This window comes from Ictidomys tridecemlineatus, chromosome 1, assembly GCF_052094955.1.
Source record: "Ictidomys tridecemlineatus isolate mIctTri1 chromosome 1, mIctTri1.hap1, whole genome shotgun sequence".
NCBI classification, from domain to species: domain Eukaryota; kingdom Metazoa; phylum Chordata; class Mammalia; order Rodentia; family Sciuridae; genus Ictidomys; species Ictidomys tridecemlineatus.
Genome location: NC_135477.1, coordinates 189,028,658 through 189,044,941, shown reverse-complemented (window position 1 = coordinate 189,044,941; position 16,284 = coordinate 189,028,658). Strand labels below are relative to the sequence as shown.

At 42.7% G+C, this 16,284-nt stretch overlaps 1 long non-coding RNA gene across 2 annotated transcripts; it reads right to left on the bottom strand.

Annotated features, from left to right (window-relative positions):
• Nucleotides 1–30: 30 nt before the first annotated feature.
• On the bottom strand, nt 31–15,290 carry LOC144378642 (uncharacterized). Of its 2 annotated transcripts, XR_013440558.1 has the most exons (3): nt 14,814–15,290; nt 8,823–8,875; nt 31–732 (listed from the first exon to the last, which is right to left on the bottom strand). It is a non-coding gene; the product is annotated as an uncharacterized LOC144378642 (long non-coding RNA). The 2 variants fall into 2 exon arrangements; XR_013440559.1 differs by lacking the exons at nt 31–732; nt 8,823–8,875 and adding an exon at nt 11,303–14,454.
• Between the last annotated feature and the right edge of the window lie 994 nt (nt 15,291–16,284).

The window sequence follows — 16,284 nt, the reverse complement described above, 5'->3', positions numbered from 1 at the left end:
GTGAGAGATATGGAGGATTTTCTCTTCTCCTTACATTCATATAGCTTTCCGCCACACTCCTCATTCTCATATGGTTTGTTTGCAGAGTGAGATATGATGGGCCTATTAAGGAAACGTGACATGTGAAGACCTGTCCATACATACTGCTTTCACATGAACTGACTAGCAGGAATGGTCTTTTAAGACTAAGATTTGGAATCTCAATAAAGGTTTTTCTGCACTGAATACCTTTTCAAATTTTTCCAGAGCCTACCATATGACTTCTGTAAAAAAATTAAAAGTACAATTTATGGTTGGATCATTAATACTTTATATTTATTAATAAGCATTGCACTTGTACTATTACCAATATCAGGTAAAGTATGGGTTTTCTGCCATGTCTATATTGTATACTCTTTGAAAGTCAATGTAACAATTATTTTTTAAATATTTGTTTAATATTTAACAGCTGCTACTAAAGCAGTGCTATCATAAATGAAGTTTGTTGACACTGTCAACAAGTCAATATTTTTTTGAAAATAGTTAACATTTATCTTTCATTAAATTTTATATTTGGTGAAATAAGAATAAATATAATTTATCTCATGATTGTTTTTGTTGCTTATTTGTGAAACTATATGATGTGCTAGAATTCCCTCATGGTGCTGTTTCCTCATATGAGTACAAATTACCTTAAGTCTCTCTCAGTATTTGTGTTCTAATATTCCATGTTCTGATCCTCCCATCCATCTCCTGAAATGTAGTTCATGAAAAGTCAATATGAATCACCATGATTTCAAAATGTATTATGGGATTTACAATTTAAACAACTATAATGCACCCATTAAAGAAAAAGGAAAAAAAAAAAACAGGAGTATGGTATTTACGCTGCAGCAGAGTGCAATGACATTAGATCCAATTTATTTTCCAAAGTATTCCCTTTCCCACATTCCAATTAATGAGGAAAAAAAAAAAACTCGCAAGTGCTCTGTCTTTGATTATGCAATGAAATTTCATCCTTCCCTACAGAAGCCAGGTTTCTAAGGACTTCCTGCATCACATCTCTGTAGAGACTCTTCTGGGAAGGTTCCAGCAAAGCCCACTCCTCACGGGTGAAGTTCACAGCCACATCCTCGAAGACCATTGAATTCTAAAATACCCCACAGAAATGTAGTGCAGGCTAGGACAAATGGTCAGCATCATGAGGGCTCTACTCTTAATATGTGAGATGTTCTCACAATTGTGATCTCTAAATATTCAGTCTATGATTTGGTTGTTAAACATGTACTCTGTTTGCACTTACTTCCCCAAATGCACATTTCAATATAAGAACTGAACTATCCATGAAAGCATAAACAGTTTTAGTCCAGGGAGTAAGGCATGCTCCTGGGTCACCCCTAAGATCTTTGTAGGGTGAATGTCTAATACATGGAATAATGAAACCCTACGACATCATGTGCACAGAGAGTTAATATTAGTTACCTTTCAGTACCTACCCTGAGAAATGCCTACTGGCTACGTTGTACTTTAGCTGGTAGACAGAGGTAAAGATTTGGATGGGATCTCACCAAACTAAGCATTTACACTGAGTCACAGTGCTTGACAGTGCAAGTAAGCAACACAGTATGTGCTGAACGATTGCTTTACTCTGGAATTTGTTTTATTTTGTCCCACTCATACAATGTAGAACCTCCAGGATCAATGATCGCCAACCCATTAAAAAAAGAAAAAGAACCCTCTGAAAACAGAGTCTAAGAACTTCCTTAGTAGACAACATTTCATTGAGGTGGTCATAACATGGTAACTGGGGATTGAGCTCACCAAGAAAACCAATTGGAATTTATTGGTGCTTTACTGCAGATGAAATGTAACCTACTAATTAAAAGAACAATCATGAATAAAGAATTTATAATATCCTCCAATTAATATCGAATACAATGGAAAAAGTGTTAAACCCTTTTCTGACATTTCACAAATCAAATTCCTAATCATCAATGAAAGGTACTTGTCCTAGCCCAATAAGAATAAGAAATATGTAACACCTGTCAATATGCTCTAGATAGCAGACTGTTTGGCTTATATAATATATAGTCATGTGCCACATAACAATATTTTGGTCAAAGACATTTTTGGATAATAATGGGCTACATAAAAATGGTTATCAGTAGAAAAGGGATTATTGCGGTGTTTGTAGTGATGGTGGTGCAAAAAAAATGTAATGCATGATCAACTTTGGTAGCTTTTTAAGTGAAATGCTGTGTGGGGCTGGACTTAGGAAGCACTGACATGATACAGCCTAGGTATGTAATAGCTATTCCTTCTAGGACTGTGTGAATACACTGTGGTGTATGTGCAATGGTAAGGCAGCCTAAATATAAACTACCAGAATGTTTAAGTGACACCTGAGTATAAATAGAGAACTTTAAATAATACTATTGGACATAGCTAGCATAGGGTTACCTGTAGGTATTCTGACCGTGGAAATGTACAGGGAAGCGTTCTTCTGGTGAACAAACTCCTGGGGGCTGGGGGGGGGTGGCGGTTACAGGCGCTCTATTTCCTGTGCTTGGAATATCCAGCAATTTCTCTTTGAAGCTATTAAGATAACTATACAGGCTCACTATCTAGTTTCTATGGTGATGTCCTTAGAGAAAAGGGATTCTGTGTTTATATTAACCTGGACCTTATGTCAGTTAGTTAGCACTTGGGATTAAAGGAAGACTAAATCACAATGTAGTCATGGTAACAACAAGTTATGTAACTTGGGAGATAAATAAACATGGTGCTTAGAAGGAGCAGCCACTTGTTTCTTGCCTCTGCATCGTATGGGTAAGTCTCTGTTGTATTCCACGACTAAAACACCCAGTCCAGTGAACTGGGCTGCACAAAATAATCAGAGACAGAAATACCTTTTTCTTTGGGTCCTGTCATGGCTCCTCTGACCTTTGAGGTCCATGGAAAGAGAGAAGAGCAGGTGCTAAACCCTTTTAATGGAAAGAAGCCATTCAAATGAGGCAAGAAGTAGGATTACAAGGGAACAGGTGAGTGTAGCTCAACCCCTCTGGGTGCATCCTATTCCTAGAGCCACTCCCAGTGCCACACGTTATTATCTGAATGAGGGAAAAGACCGAGTCACCAGTCATGCCACTATTACACCAGACTACAGTGATCTTTCGGATCCTCGTGGTGCATCAGGATTTAAAGGTGTGTGTGTGTGTGTGTGTTTGGAGTGGCTCCCCACAAGCCTTCTTTGTTCCCTTCTTTACAGTTAGCAGAGAGATGAACCATGAGATGGACCAAAAGAAAAGAAAGTTTTCAGTGGTTTGAAATTCATATAAAAAATTGACTAATTACAGAATGCATTGTTGAGAAGTGGAAACATTCACATGCAATTTTAAAGATGAGTCAACACAAAATGGTATTAAACTGAAAAAATGCATTATTTCCTCATTCCTTGCACACATGTTAATTCATTAGACATTCTGGTGTGAAATACAAAACTAAAACAGTTTCGAAATGTTTTTTTCTAGAGAAATAGAAAAAAAAGATTTTTATATAAGAAGAGTAAGCAAGAACAAAGAATGAGAAATTCAAATGCATTTAAAAGATGAAAATGAATTAAAAAGTAGCCTGAAATAGATGGGACATTAGAGGGTGTGGGTGCATAGTGATATGAATAAATGCACAACTGAAATGGAAAAGAGCCAGGATTTCAGCAGGAGGAGAAAACCACGTTAACAACAACAACAACAACAACAAAAAGGTTTAGAAATTATCCACAAAATCTGACACAACTAAAACTACAAACTACTTCAGGGAAATGATACATGTAAAGATATCTGGTATTTGCAAGCAAAAGGAATTGTAAATCTACACAAAAATTAACCATGAAGTCAGTTCAATCACTTTCTAAATAACAATGACATTTTTTACATAAAAGTAAGAAGTATCGTTCTAATGTTCACTTGGAAATACAAGAAAATCAACAACAGAAGAAAAAAAAAATAAACTGCAGAGCACCACATTTCCAGCTTTCAAAACCTCCTCCAACTATACTAACAAAGACAGAGTAGCACTGGTTTAAAGGCAGACACATACAACAATAGGAGAAAATGGGGGACCAGGACACTGCTGACCCATGGAGAAAAAGAAGAAAAAAAATGTTGCACAAGGGACCAGGGTCATTCCAGTAAACAGGACCTTCAGGAAAATGAATGGCTGAGAAACTGTGTGTTCACGTCCACTTGTGAAGTTAGACCCTCCCCTCACAGCACGTGCCTACATGAAATCCACATGGACAAAAGCCTTGAAGAGATGAACCTCACCCGTTCTTAGAAGACAACACAGAGCACAATCTCACAACACTAGAGCACAATCTCATAACAGTGGATTTGGGAATGGTTTCTGGGATACTGTTGCATCCATGTGATTCATGAAAGAATAGATGAACTTGATTTCACCAAATGGCTTTCAGTCCTATGGTTTGCAGCAATGAGAGTGAAACTATGGACACCACACTGAGTAGAACAAGCCAGGCACAGAGAGACACATCTGTGTGTACAAACTCACTCAGAGAAGCTGCAAGTTGAATTCAGAGAAAGTACAAGAGTAGTCACCAGAGGCAAGGAAGAGAGAGGAGAAGGGACAGGGAAGGACTGGAAGAGCAGACTGTGTATCAGGTACTAAAATACACTCAGACGGGGCCAGCAGGACTGCTCTCCAGTACAGTAGAGTGACCAGAGCATGTAGTGCACAACATGTCACTGTGCATTTCATAATAAAGCAGGGGGAATAGTCCACAGACACCCAGAAATGATAAATGTAAGGGTCAGAAGGGCTAAAGCCCTGATCATATCATGACACACTGGAACAGGCGTGCAACTAGCTCACTGCACCTAATCCACATTTGCAATTTAAAAGCAAATCAACACTAAAGAGTGAAAATTTTATCCTTCATTGGACACCACCAACAGAGTGAAATGGCACCCCAAAGAAATGTGGAAAACAGGGGCACATCATGCATCTGGAGAGGGTTGATACCTAGAAAAAGCAGCTGACAAAAATCAAACCCATCTTCATGACATCAACATGCACATACCAGGAAAAGAATGAAAAACCCTAAAGAGCCACAGAGATCTACAAAACCTGAGGCTACACTGAAGAACAAAACCCTGTCTCCGTGACAGAAAAACAAGTCAAGGATTCCTGCTCTCACTACTTCTAGATAACACAGCAAGAGGGAGGCTCCCAGGGAAGCTAGGAACAAAATCACAGCATTCCAGACCTCAGGGCCAACTCACACAGCACCAGATACTGAGACAAAACCAAGGACTCCACCATATAAAGGTGGGAAAGGTAAAAACGCAGACCCACTCATGGGCTGAGACAGCTGCACAGGCACCAAGACAGGAGGAGAGAGGGACACCTCTGCACCCTTCTCCACCTCTCACTCCATCAACAGTGACCACCTGACACAGTGCCCATTTGCCCATTTCTGGTTTCCTGCTCCCTACAGTCTCTACTACCAGTGGATAAGGACATCTGACAGGGTTTCTTGACTGCTGAGCCTACCAGAAAGCCTGGACACGGAGAAGATCAATACCTGAGAAGTCCCAGGGCTCTAACACACAGAGGCCTCACACAAACCTCCTCACAGGCCCACAGCCACTCAACTGTCACAGGCTGAAGTGATCAACCCTATCTCATGTGTCAGAGAGGTGGCTCCTGGACCCCAAGCCATTTCGCAAAGTTGGGGAAACCCAAATGAGTTCACAATGTAGGTCCACATGACATCCTGCCCTACAAAGTTCGGAGCACCAGCACTCATGATTTTCAAAACCTGGAAGCACCCAAGAGGAAGATGTGTTCCCAAGGTCAGGAGTGAAAAAAATTAATAAACAAAACTCTTAACTTTAATAATCAAAAAATCAACTTTTTACTCAAAAAATTCTGAAATGCAATTTAAAAAGTTCATTTACAATGACATTCAAAAAATAAACATAGAGAATAAACAATATAATAATATATAATACATACATAATAAATAGCAAATAGAAAATTTTAAAACTTGTTTTCTAAACTGTAATGCTTGGTGGAAGTAGCTCAACATCCAAATAAATACCATTCTATGCTCATGGACTAAAGATTTAATGTTATTAAGGTGGTGATACTCCCAAAGAATCTACCAATTATATTTAAACCCATCAGAATCCCGGGTGATGATTCCTTTTTAGAAATTGAAAATGTCATTCAACATTACAAGGGAATCAGAATACCACAGGACTCTGAAAACAAGAACAGCAGTCTGACTAGCACTTCATGAGTACAGAGCTCACTTCAAGTCGGCAGTAATCAAGGGTGCAGTAATGGTACCTGGAACACCATGTAGAAGAGAAATATCAGCAGCCTCAGGGAACAGAAGGTCAGCCAAATAGTAGTGGAGCTGCTCCACACGGAAACAGGGAAAATGAAGCAGGACAAATGTGATCCTGGAACAGCCTCAAATTTCACATAACTTCATGATGCACCTCAGTTCTTACTGCAAACCCTGGGACTCAGCACCATCCTGCAGGGAGCAGCCTGAGCTCCCTGTGTAACACCAACATGCTACAGTGATAAAGTCACACCACAGTTCACCATATCAAGGCCAGCCCAGGATGCCATCAAGAGAAAAAAGAATAAAGAAAATGAGGTACACATACACAATGGGATTTTGTTCAGTCATAATGAATGAAGTATGTCATTAGCATGAAAATGGGTAGAACTGGAAGACAACATACTAAGTGAAATAAGTGAGAGCCAGAAACTCAGATGCTGAATGTTTTCTTTCCCATATATGGAAGCTAGAGCAAAATCAGACAAAAAGTGGGATAGGCAGGATCCCGTGAAAATAGAAGAGAGGGAAGTGAAGAAGAGGACAGAGACTGAGATAAAGGAGGAAACAGGAAATGAGAGAACACTGGAGTGGAGTTGAACAGATCATCCTATGAAAATAGATGACATATCATGATGAATTCCACCATTATGTTGATCTATAAAGCATAAATTTAAGAAAAAAAATATATATATAGAAGGAAGTCTAATGAGAAGAGGTAAGGAAACAGAAAGAAAGTAGGAGAGAAAGGAAAATTACTGGGGACTGAAGTGGAATAACTTACACCAACCTAATGCTTGCACATTATGTAAAAAATAAAACCCAACATTAACCAGGCAAGGAGGTACACACCTGTAATAGTAGCAACCCAGGAGCCTGAGGCAGAGGATGCAAGTTTGAGACTAGCCTCAGCAATGTAGTGAGGCCCTAAACAAGTGAGGGAGATAGTCTAAAAATAAAATATAAAAAGGGCCCTGGATGTGGCTCAGTGGTAAAGTTCCTCTGAGTACAATTCCTGACAGCAAAAAGAAATATAAATAAAACAAACCCTAATATTATGTATAACTAATATACTAATACAAATGGAGGGAGGAAAAAAGGTACAATTTGTGAATACATGAGAATTACTGCCCTGAGTTAGACATTCAGCACAACAAAGGAAATGAGAATAACAACATAACCTATTAGGAGCGTTTTTTTCTTAAAGTCCTAAAAACAAGTCCAATGAAAACAATAATCAAATAGAAAGTTTTTCTTCTCTTTCTTTTTTTTTTTTTTAACCTCACCCCTGAATAAATACATTTGACATTTAAGGAATACCTAGGTCTCTGATAAGTAAGCAGACCAATTTGAAGTGATAAACACAGAAAGGGCTGGTGCTGAGGGAGCACAGATGTGTCAGGCTCAAGGGGAAGGTAAGGACCACCCACTGCACTGCACTGGGGTGGGTGGTCCTATGCTCTGGGAGAGTTTTCCTCCTTCACAACTGTGAGAGAATGCAAGGGAAGGAATCACTGCTGTCCTGGCCCCTCAGCACCAGCATCCACAGGCTCACTGTCCACCTGTCTCCAAGGAATAGGAACAAGGCTTGGGGGAGACAGTGTCTCTAGGAGGCAGCTGTCTAGATGAGGCCAATTCCAAGAAATTCCTCAGCCCTAGGGCCTCCAGCTACTCCCCTCACAAGCTGAATGAAACACCTCACAATGTCCTCTAGAAGGAGCTGACCCAGGGCCTAAAATTGCCTGCTTCCTGTAGGACACAGGGTGCCTACAAGACTTGAGGCAGCCCCAGGCAGGACAATACAGTGGCTGAAAACATGGGACGCTGTGAGGGGTCCAAAGAAAACCTCTCCACAATTTGATAAGGTATCAATTCCTGGGGAAGGAAAAAAACAAAAGAGAGAGAGAGAGAGAGAGAGGCACAAGTTCTCTTAACAGTGAAGTTCCAGGTGACTGTTCTCTCCTTTCATCATATGGGAAATTCACAAAAACAGATGAAAATGCTGTGAACTTGGAGGGAGAGTCAGATTTGTAAATATGAGAAAAGTACAGGAATATTAAGAATGTACCAAAAGCCCTGGTAGGGCATAGGAGGGGGAAAGGAGGGTGACTCCTTGAGAAGAAACAGATCCCTCACACTAGCATCTTCTACCCAGGAGCCCCACACCTAAGGCAGGATCCCCTGAGACCCGCTGCCTTCACTTCACACTGAGAACCTAGGGCTAGGGTCCAGCTGGGCAGAGAGGGATCTGCCAAAGTGGCTACAGACCAGGCAGCACACTGGGAACCCACCTGCACCAGCCCACACCATGGCCATCAAGGGCTGAGCTGAAGCAGCATCTGACTCAGATACTCTTGGCTGACACTGATACTATAGAGATGACAGTGGGAGGCCAGAGGCCAGCCACAGCTGGTTTACCACTTGTAACAAGCCTACTTCCCACCTGACTAGACCTGCCCCACACACTCACCATTTTCTGCCATCTGGGGAGACCTGACATCCTTCTTGTGGACCTCATAGAACCTGCAGGTCACAGGGAGACAAATGTGAGTCAGAGCCACTTGGGCCTCACACAGCAGAGAAGACACAGTCCTGGAGACGGATTCTGAGCTCCACAGGGTGAGAGATACAGGCCTCTGAGACTGTGGAAGGCCACCCCCTCCCACCAGCTGTCTGCTAACTAGCCAAGGCTCCACAAGACCCCTCTCTCATCCCAACCCAAATATGCACACTCTGGGGCCTTGACAGGAGATGCATCATGCTCCTGGATACATAGGCCAGGAAGAAAAGATATTGGCAAAAGCCCTTTTCAGGCAGGACTTCCTCCCTGCAAGGGGACCTGCCCCACCAGGGGGACATTTCCACTTATGCAGAGCTGAGCCTGGCTTTCCAAAGCAGGTCCTGTTGGCTAGGAAGCTCTTCTGGGCACAGAGTCTCAGGCATATGTGAGGAATTACAGCCTTGGTTCCAAGGCAGCCTACCATGACCTCAGAGAAGGTGTGTGCCTGGTCAGGCCTGACTGGGAAGGAGGGAGCCAGGCATAAATCACTTGGGAAAAGACCAGGACTTCATGGGCAAGGCCTCCTCACACTTTTCCTCTGTCAACTCATTTTCAGACAATAATAATAATAATAATAATAATAATAATAATAATAATACAATCAGGAAGTACAAGTATTAAGTGCATAAAAAACGAATTACATGACAATAATAAAAAGAACTCAGTGAAAGAACAAGCAAACATTTGAACCAGCTCAGGTTAGAGCCTGCCTCACTCAGAGTTCAGAATAAATACCCACTTGCAAAGGGGTAATCACATTCCCATATTGGGAGCCAGACTCTGAGTGCTGAAATGCGGCCCCAAAAAGGCTCATTCCCTGTGTCCAGGAGGGGAAACCTAAGAATTTATCTCTCAAAATCCACCATGCTTCTTGTTCTATAGATATACTTAATAAGATAAATTCAAAGAAAAAAAAGAATGACACATCTATAAAAAGGGGGCTCTTCCACCAAACTGCAACAGGGGGCAAGAAGGCTACCTTACCTCAGGGCAGATGTCTGCAGTGTTTACAAAGAGACATGAATTCATTTGAAGGGAAAATTAAAAGTCAAAAAAATATAACCTAAAAATAAATTCCATGAGAAAATGACTGAAAACCATTTCAAAGAACATGGAAATACACAGAAAAATGTTCATGCTAATGGTATTCAGTGAAAAGCAATATACAGTCACATGGAAGTAAAAAAGGATAGACAGGTAAGAGGGTAAACACACAAGGATGAATAGTGAGAGAGCTGCTCCTCACACTGCAGTGCAGATTACCCATAATCAATAACCTGAGAATTTCCCTAAGTGTACAAAATTATAAAGGGTGCACACATAGGGACCAAATTTAAAAATAGAATGAAATTATCAAAAACGTAAAAATGAAACTGGAAATGAGTGAAGTTCCTGAAGCAGGAACAGGGAAGGAAATTGGGAGACCCAAAGACTCAGACAGCAAAGGAGTCTAACCAACTGAGGCAGAGAAACCACACATTGCACATTACAGAACTCCAGTGATAGAGCACTAATGGTAACATTAAGGTACTGAAAACTCAATAAGACAGAACTAAGAAAAATTCTGCTTCCTCACAGCTGGTTAAACTAGAAGGAATGACAGAATTGGCACTGCACTCACCTCCAGGCAGAGGGTGGAGAGAGCAAGGAGAGAGGGCAGCCTGCCCAGGGTCAACCCATCCCTATTTGGACAGGAATATATGGGTATATAGATTCTTACTAAACTGAGCATTGAAAAATTATTTCAAGAACTCTCTGTGCTTGTTACATCCAATTACTGCATCCAAATAAATGTTAATGGATAATATAAAAATCTTCCACTAATGAAGAAATGAAATTCTTGGTGGGGTGACACGGTACATGCCTGTTTTCCCACAGGCTCCTGATGCTGAGGTTGAAGGATCATGAGTTTAAAGCTAGGCTCAGAAACAGGGAGACATAAGCAACTCAGTGAGACCATGTCTATAAATTAAAAAAAAAAAAATTCAAAAAAAGTGGCACAGATGTGGCTCAGAGGTTGAGTGCCCCAGGACTTTTGGGGGCACTCAAACATTCTTGAGACAAACTGGAATTTTATGGCACCAAGACTTGATAAAGAAAACAACACAAACCAGCTCAGGGAAGCACCCTGTCACCCACAGTACACCAGGAACCACCACTTGGTGATTAAACTCTTCCTCAAGCTTGGAGACCATTCTCACAGTAGATGCAACCCAGGTGGCTTCTTCTAGGGAATAAAGGAAACCCGACCAGCTGAAACATTTGGTCCTGGAAGGTCACTGTGCTCTCCTTTCCCTAGAGTGGAATGTTCCCTCCTGCAGGACCTCAGTTCTCACTGTCACCCAAGCACCCACCAGCAGGCACATGAATGTCCTGGCCTATGAGGCCTTTTTCCTGAAACCACTTCTGACACCTAAAGTGTGAGGCTGCTGAACACCAATCCATTCTCCAAAACCACTGGTCACTCAAAAGTTCAATTCTGACACCACCAGTCAGCACAAACCCTAGTTCAGGGTCAGCTCCAAAACACTGCCTCATTGTAGATGCCAGCTACAGGGCAGGAGTGCCAGTCACACTGCTGAGAGCAAAGAACTATAAACTGGGGACTCCCGTCACCCCCTCCTCAACTTCAATGATTTGATTTTAACAAAGCACATCCCTTATGTTCAGTTTAAAAGACTCAACTCAGGATTGGCCAAAATGAAGATATGTAAGAAAAAGAAAGTGCCAAAGGGACTCCTGTGAAAGATCTATAATTGAAGAAATCCCCCTCCTCTGCATTCTGCTAGAGCAGTTCCTGCACAGACACCCCTTCCCATTATAACTCAGAAGATGCTCCCTTTTTAGCCCATGGCAGAAGAAACAGACTGATCCTGAAAATCCCTCCCCTCTTTCTTCCCTCATAACCAATTAGAGGAAGTTTTCTCTTCAGTGATCAGAACAAATTACTTGTTAATCAAACTTGACTCGAGTTTCCCTCCTTCCTCCAGGACCCTGAACTCTAAACCACTGGCAGCTGGAAACAACATACAGCCTCCTTCCTGACCCCTCCTGAGAACAGGCTGACTTCTGGGAAACACTCACTGACCTGGGATCTGACCTGCCCCCCTCCTCGCAGCCCTCCCCTCCAGCTTCTTCCTAACCTGTTTGCCCCTCCCTAGGAAAGCAGCCCTTTCTGCAGGAGCTGTGGGTGCTTGCAGAGCTCACCTGTGGTTCTCCCCCGTTGTGCAGTGCTCCTTAGAATAAGTTGCTTCTCACCCAAATCTGCCCTTGTTTCAATGCACACTCTGGGACAATATGCACCTTCAGAAAGGGAATCCCCTTAGCCTTCCCATCCAGTCCCCCACCACATCTGCCTAAGGACCCCAGCTTTCCAGAGCTCTGTAGCTTCTCAGTCTAAAGGGCTCCTTCCAGGTTTGGTCTGAGTAGCCTGGGCCTCCGTAGAGGAGGCTGCCCAGAGAGCTCTGACTGGACCTTCAGTGACCTCCTCTTGGGTTACAAATACAAACCAGCTCAGGGAAGCACCCTGTCACCCACAGTACACCAGGAGGAACCACCACTTGGTAACTAAACTCTTCCCCAAGCTTGGAGACCATTCTCACAGTAGATGCAACCTTGGCCTTGGGTTACACTCATTGAGATCACAGATCTCTGTTCCTCAGCCGTTTTCAATCTAAAGAGACTCAGTGTTTACAGAACCCAGAAAATCACAAACTAGATGTTTGTGTTTATAGGAGAAAAAAAATTTAAGACATTTATATTTAATATTTCAACAGGAAAACCTAGGTACTCCTTTTCAGATAATAAACATGTTATTTAATTGCTATATCCCAGATAATATTTGGTAATCATTCGTCATATGTGACTACTATTAGGAATTGCCTAGTTCTGTCAACAGAATCAGTGTTAAACATTCACCTGCAGTTCATAGGGTACAGAACAGACCCATCCACTGCCAAAGCCCTGCAAACTACAGAAGCAGATGTTTTGGTGAATTTTTGTAATGAAACAATTCATCGACCATAATGAATTGGGTTAATGTACTCACTTTTTGCAACCATATTGGAAGAAATCTTCCCTGTTTCTTTTCCTAGGTAGCATTCCCAAAGCCAAGCCCTGGAATTCTATTTTAAACCACTCTCCCACCCCCACTTTCCCATAAAGAACACATCTGAAAGGAGAAAAAGGGTACTGTGCAGGCCTGTAATCCCAGTGACTCCGGAGGATGATACAGAAGGAACATAAGTTCAAAACCATCCTCAGCAACTTAACAAGGCCCTCTTCAACTTAGTGAGGTTGAATCTTTGTAATAAAGAAACCAACATCTCTACCACACTTTCTTCTGGGGCATTCATATCTGCAGCCACACTGAAACATAGGTTTTCCCTTTTTCTATTCCTAGGTAGCATTCCCAAAGCAAAGTCCTGGAATTCTATTTTAAATTAGCAACACCTGCTCCCCCCCGAAAAAAGAAGGCATCTGAGAAAGTCGGTAAATTCACTCTTGTGAACAAAAACATTCATAAGTATTTTTAACTAAGGGAATATAAGGCCAAGTATTTCTTTCTTTTCTGTTTCTAGCCTTCATTTTTTCCCCCTGAATTGTATCTCTATCTTACCCTTTAGGGATATTTCCTAATCAGCTCTACTAATAAACTATGTTTTATAGTTCATGAAAAACTGACACTAAAATACCTGAGCCAGTCTTTCCAAGGCAACAAACCCGGGGAGCTGTAGCACCACTGGACACTGACCTGTCAGACTCTAGCTTCAGGTCAGGCTTCTGTCACCAGGCACAACCTCCCACCCCCTCCTGCTGCTGAAGAGCTTTGTAGGGCTTTGCTCCACCTTGCTGGGGTCAGTTTCCCCTGCTCTTTGAGAAAATTGTTCTTCCTTCAAAGCTCTGAGGGCATCCAGAGGGCAGGAACCAGGAGTGTCATGTTCTCTCAACACCAGCATCTCATTGCCTGACCTGGGTGTCTCCAGCTGCTCCTCTCACCAAACACCTCAGGCTGTCCTCTAGGAGGAGCTGATGCAGAGCTTGAAATTGCCTGCACCCTGAAGGGCACAGGGAAGCTTAGGGCAACTTGCAGCAGCCCCAGGAAAAGATAGAACAATGACTGAGGACACAGGATCCTGTTCAATGTCCAAAGAACTCCTCTGCACAAAGGCACTGCACAGGTGCAGGGCAAGATGAAGAGAAGAATAAGTACTTTTTAAACTCAACTTCCAGGTCATTCCTCTCTGCATTCCACTCTTGGGAAATGTTTGTGCATGTTAAAAAATATTTTTTTTAAATGACATTCATTAATAAGTGAAACTACCACAATTAAAACACTGTCTATTTGAATGTAGAGTGGAACAAATGGTTGTCAAAGTGTGATCTGGAGGGTGCATTTGGCATTTGGGAATGTGGGAGGGAATAGGAATTTCAGGTGTCTGCTGCCAGCCTTAGGAGGAGCCGGGTCCCAGAATGGAAAATGGATTTGATACCGGTTCCTGCACATTTAGGAGTATGTGTCTGTAGGACTCACAGGTTAATCCTGGGGATAAAGAGGGACAGTCAGGGACCCCTAAGGCCAAATGTTACAATCAGAACACACCTGGGTCCAGAACCCTGACCTTCCCCTGCTCACCACACACTCTGGGAGCATCAGGCCACATAAGCTGCCCAGATCTGAACCAGGGAGGTCGCCAACAGGAAAGGAGAAAAGATGGCAGGGACCTGCTGCCCAGCTCACCCATGGGACAGGGGCCCAGGGCGACCCGCCAGAGAGGACTGGGCCATGCTCTGCAGCTGACCTGGGGAACCTGCCTCCCAACGCACCCAGCGGGAGGGACCAAGGGCCAAAGTCAAGGGCCACCCGCCAGAGGGGACTCGGTAATACACAGTGCAGCTGACCTCGGAGACCCGGCATCTACCACCCCCGCGGCAGGACCAGGGAGCAGGGCTCAGGGCCACCCGCCGGTGGGGACTCGCCCCAAGCGCCGCAGCTCAAATGCACTGAGGTCCCCAAGGCAGGTGATGACCGGGTCCCGCCAGTCCTGGCCGCACGCTCGGCGTGACTCGCCGACCTCCTGAGGATCTCCCGGTACCGGAGCTGGTGGGGACTCTGGTTATGCAGGGTCACCTGGGGATCCCGTAAGAAGACTCCGGAGCAGTGGAGGACGAGCTCAGCAAGGGAGAAAGAAAAGATGCGAGATTGTGAGAGCTCGCCCTTCCCCTCCGCCTACGCACCTGATTGGACAGTTCCTCCCCAGCGTCCCTGATTTCCGCCTCCAGGCACCAACCCAGTCTTGAGTGACAGCTACCCTAGCCAATCAGTGACTGAAACAGGCCAGAGTGACAGGTCCAGGCTTTTAGGCTGGGCTTTCTTTCTGTGTTGGGACCTGACCTGGGTAGGCGGGAAACGTTTGTATTTAGCCTGGTGTAGAAGGCAACATCTAAAGAGGAGGACTTAGGAAGATCAGCGATATCTAGAAACCGTGCTGTCCACGATTGGGAGCAACTTGAGAATTTTATTAAGGTTTCAAATTGCATGACCTTGCTCACCTGTGTTCCTTTCAGGAGATGGCCTGAGCTATGGAAAGCAAGGCTCTGTTTAATTGAAAAGAAATTTGTGTCATGTATTCTTAAATTTTCTGAAAGCCACACAAAAACGTTAAGAAAACAGGTAAAATAACTCAGGCATAGCTCAGTGGTAGAGTGTTTTTATAGCAAATGCAATTCCCTGTGTTCCATTCTCTGCAAAAAATAAGATGATTCAAAAAGTGAGAGAAAGTCACAGATGAAATTGGTTGTTATTTATTTAAGGCAATATATGTAAAATAACATTGCTTTTCTATGCAATTGATGCAATGAGGTATTACTGTAAGCACGTAGCCCACAAATGATGGAGGCTGGAGAAGGGAAACTGTTGAGAGCCAAAGACAAGTCAAGATGGCGCCTGGCACTTTGCTAAGAAGAGTGGTTTGAGAAATAATGCCAGTGAACCATTAAGATGATAGAGATTCCTTAATGACTGACTGCTGTGTCTAGATTATGTCAATTAAGTTAACCTGTGTGTAATCATTAAGATGATGAGAATTCCTTATTGGTTGACTGCTGTATCTAGTTTATGTTAATTAAGATAAGCTGTGTGTAATTAGTTACGTATATATACCTATATACCTCTGTTGTCCTGCAATAAAGCGACTCCATATCAACTTTCACAAGTTCCTTGTCACTTGCCCCCTGGTTATTTTATTATTTATTATTATTATTATTAGTTGTTCAAAACATTACAAAGCTCTTGATATATCATATTTCATAAATTTGATTCAAGTGGATTATGAACTCCCATTTTTATCCCATATACAGATTGCTGAATCAC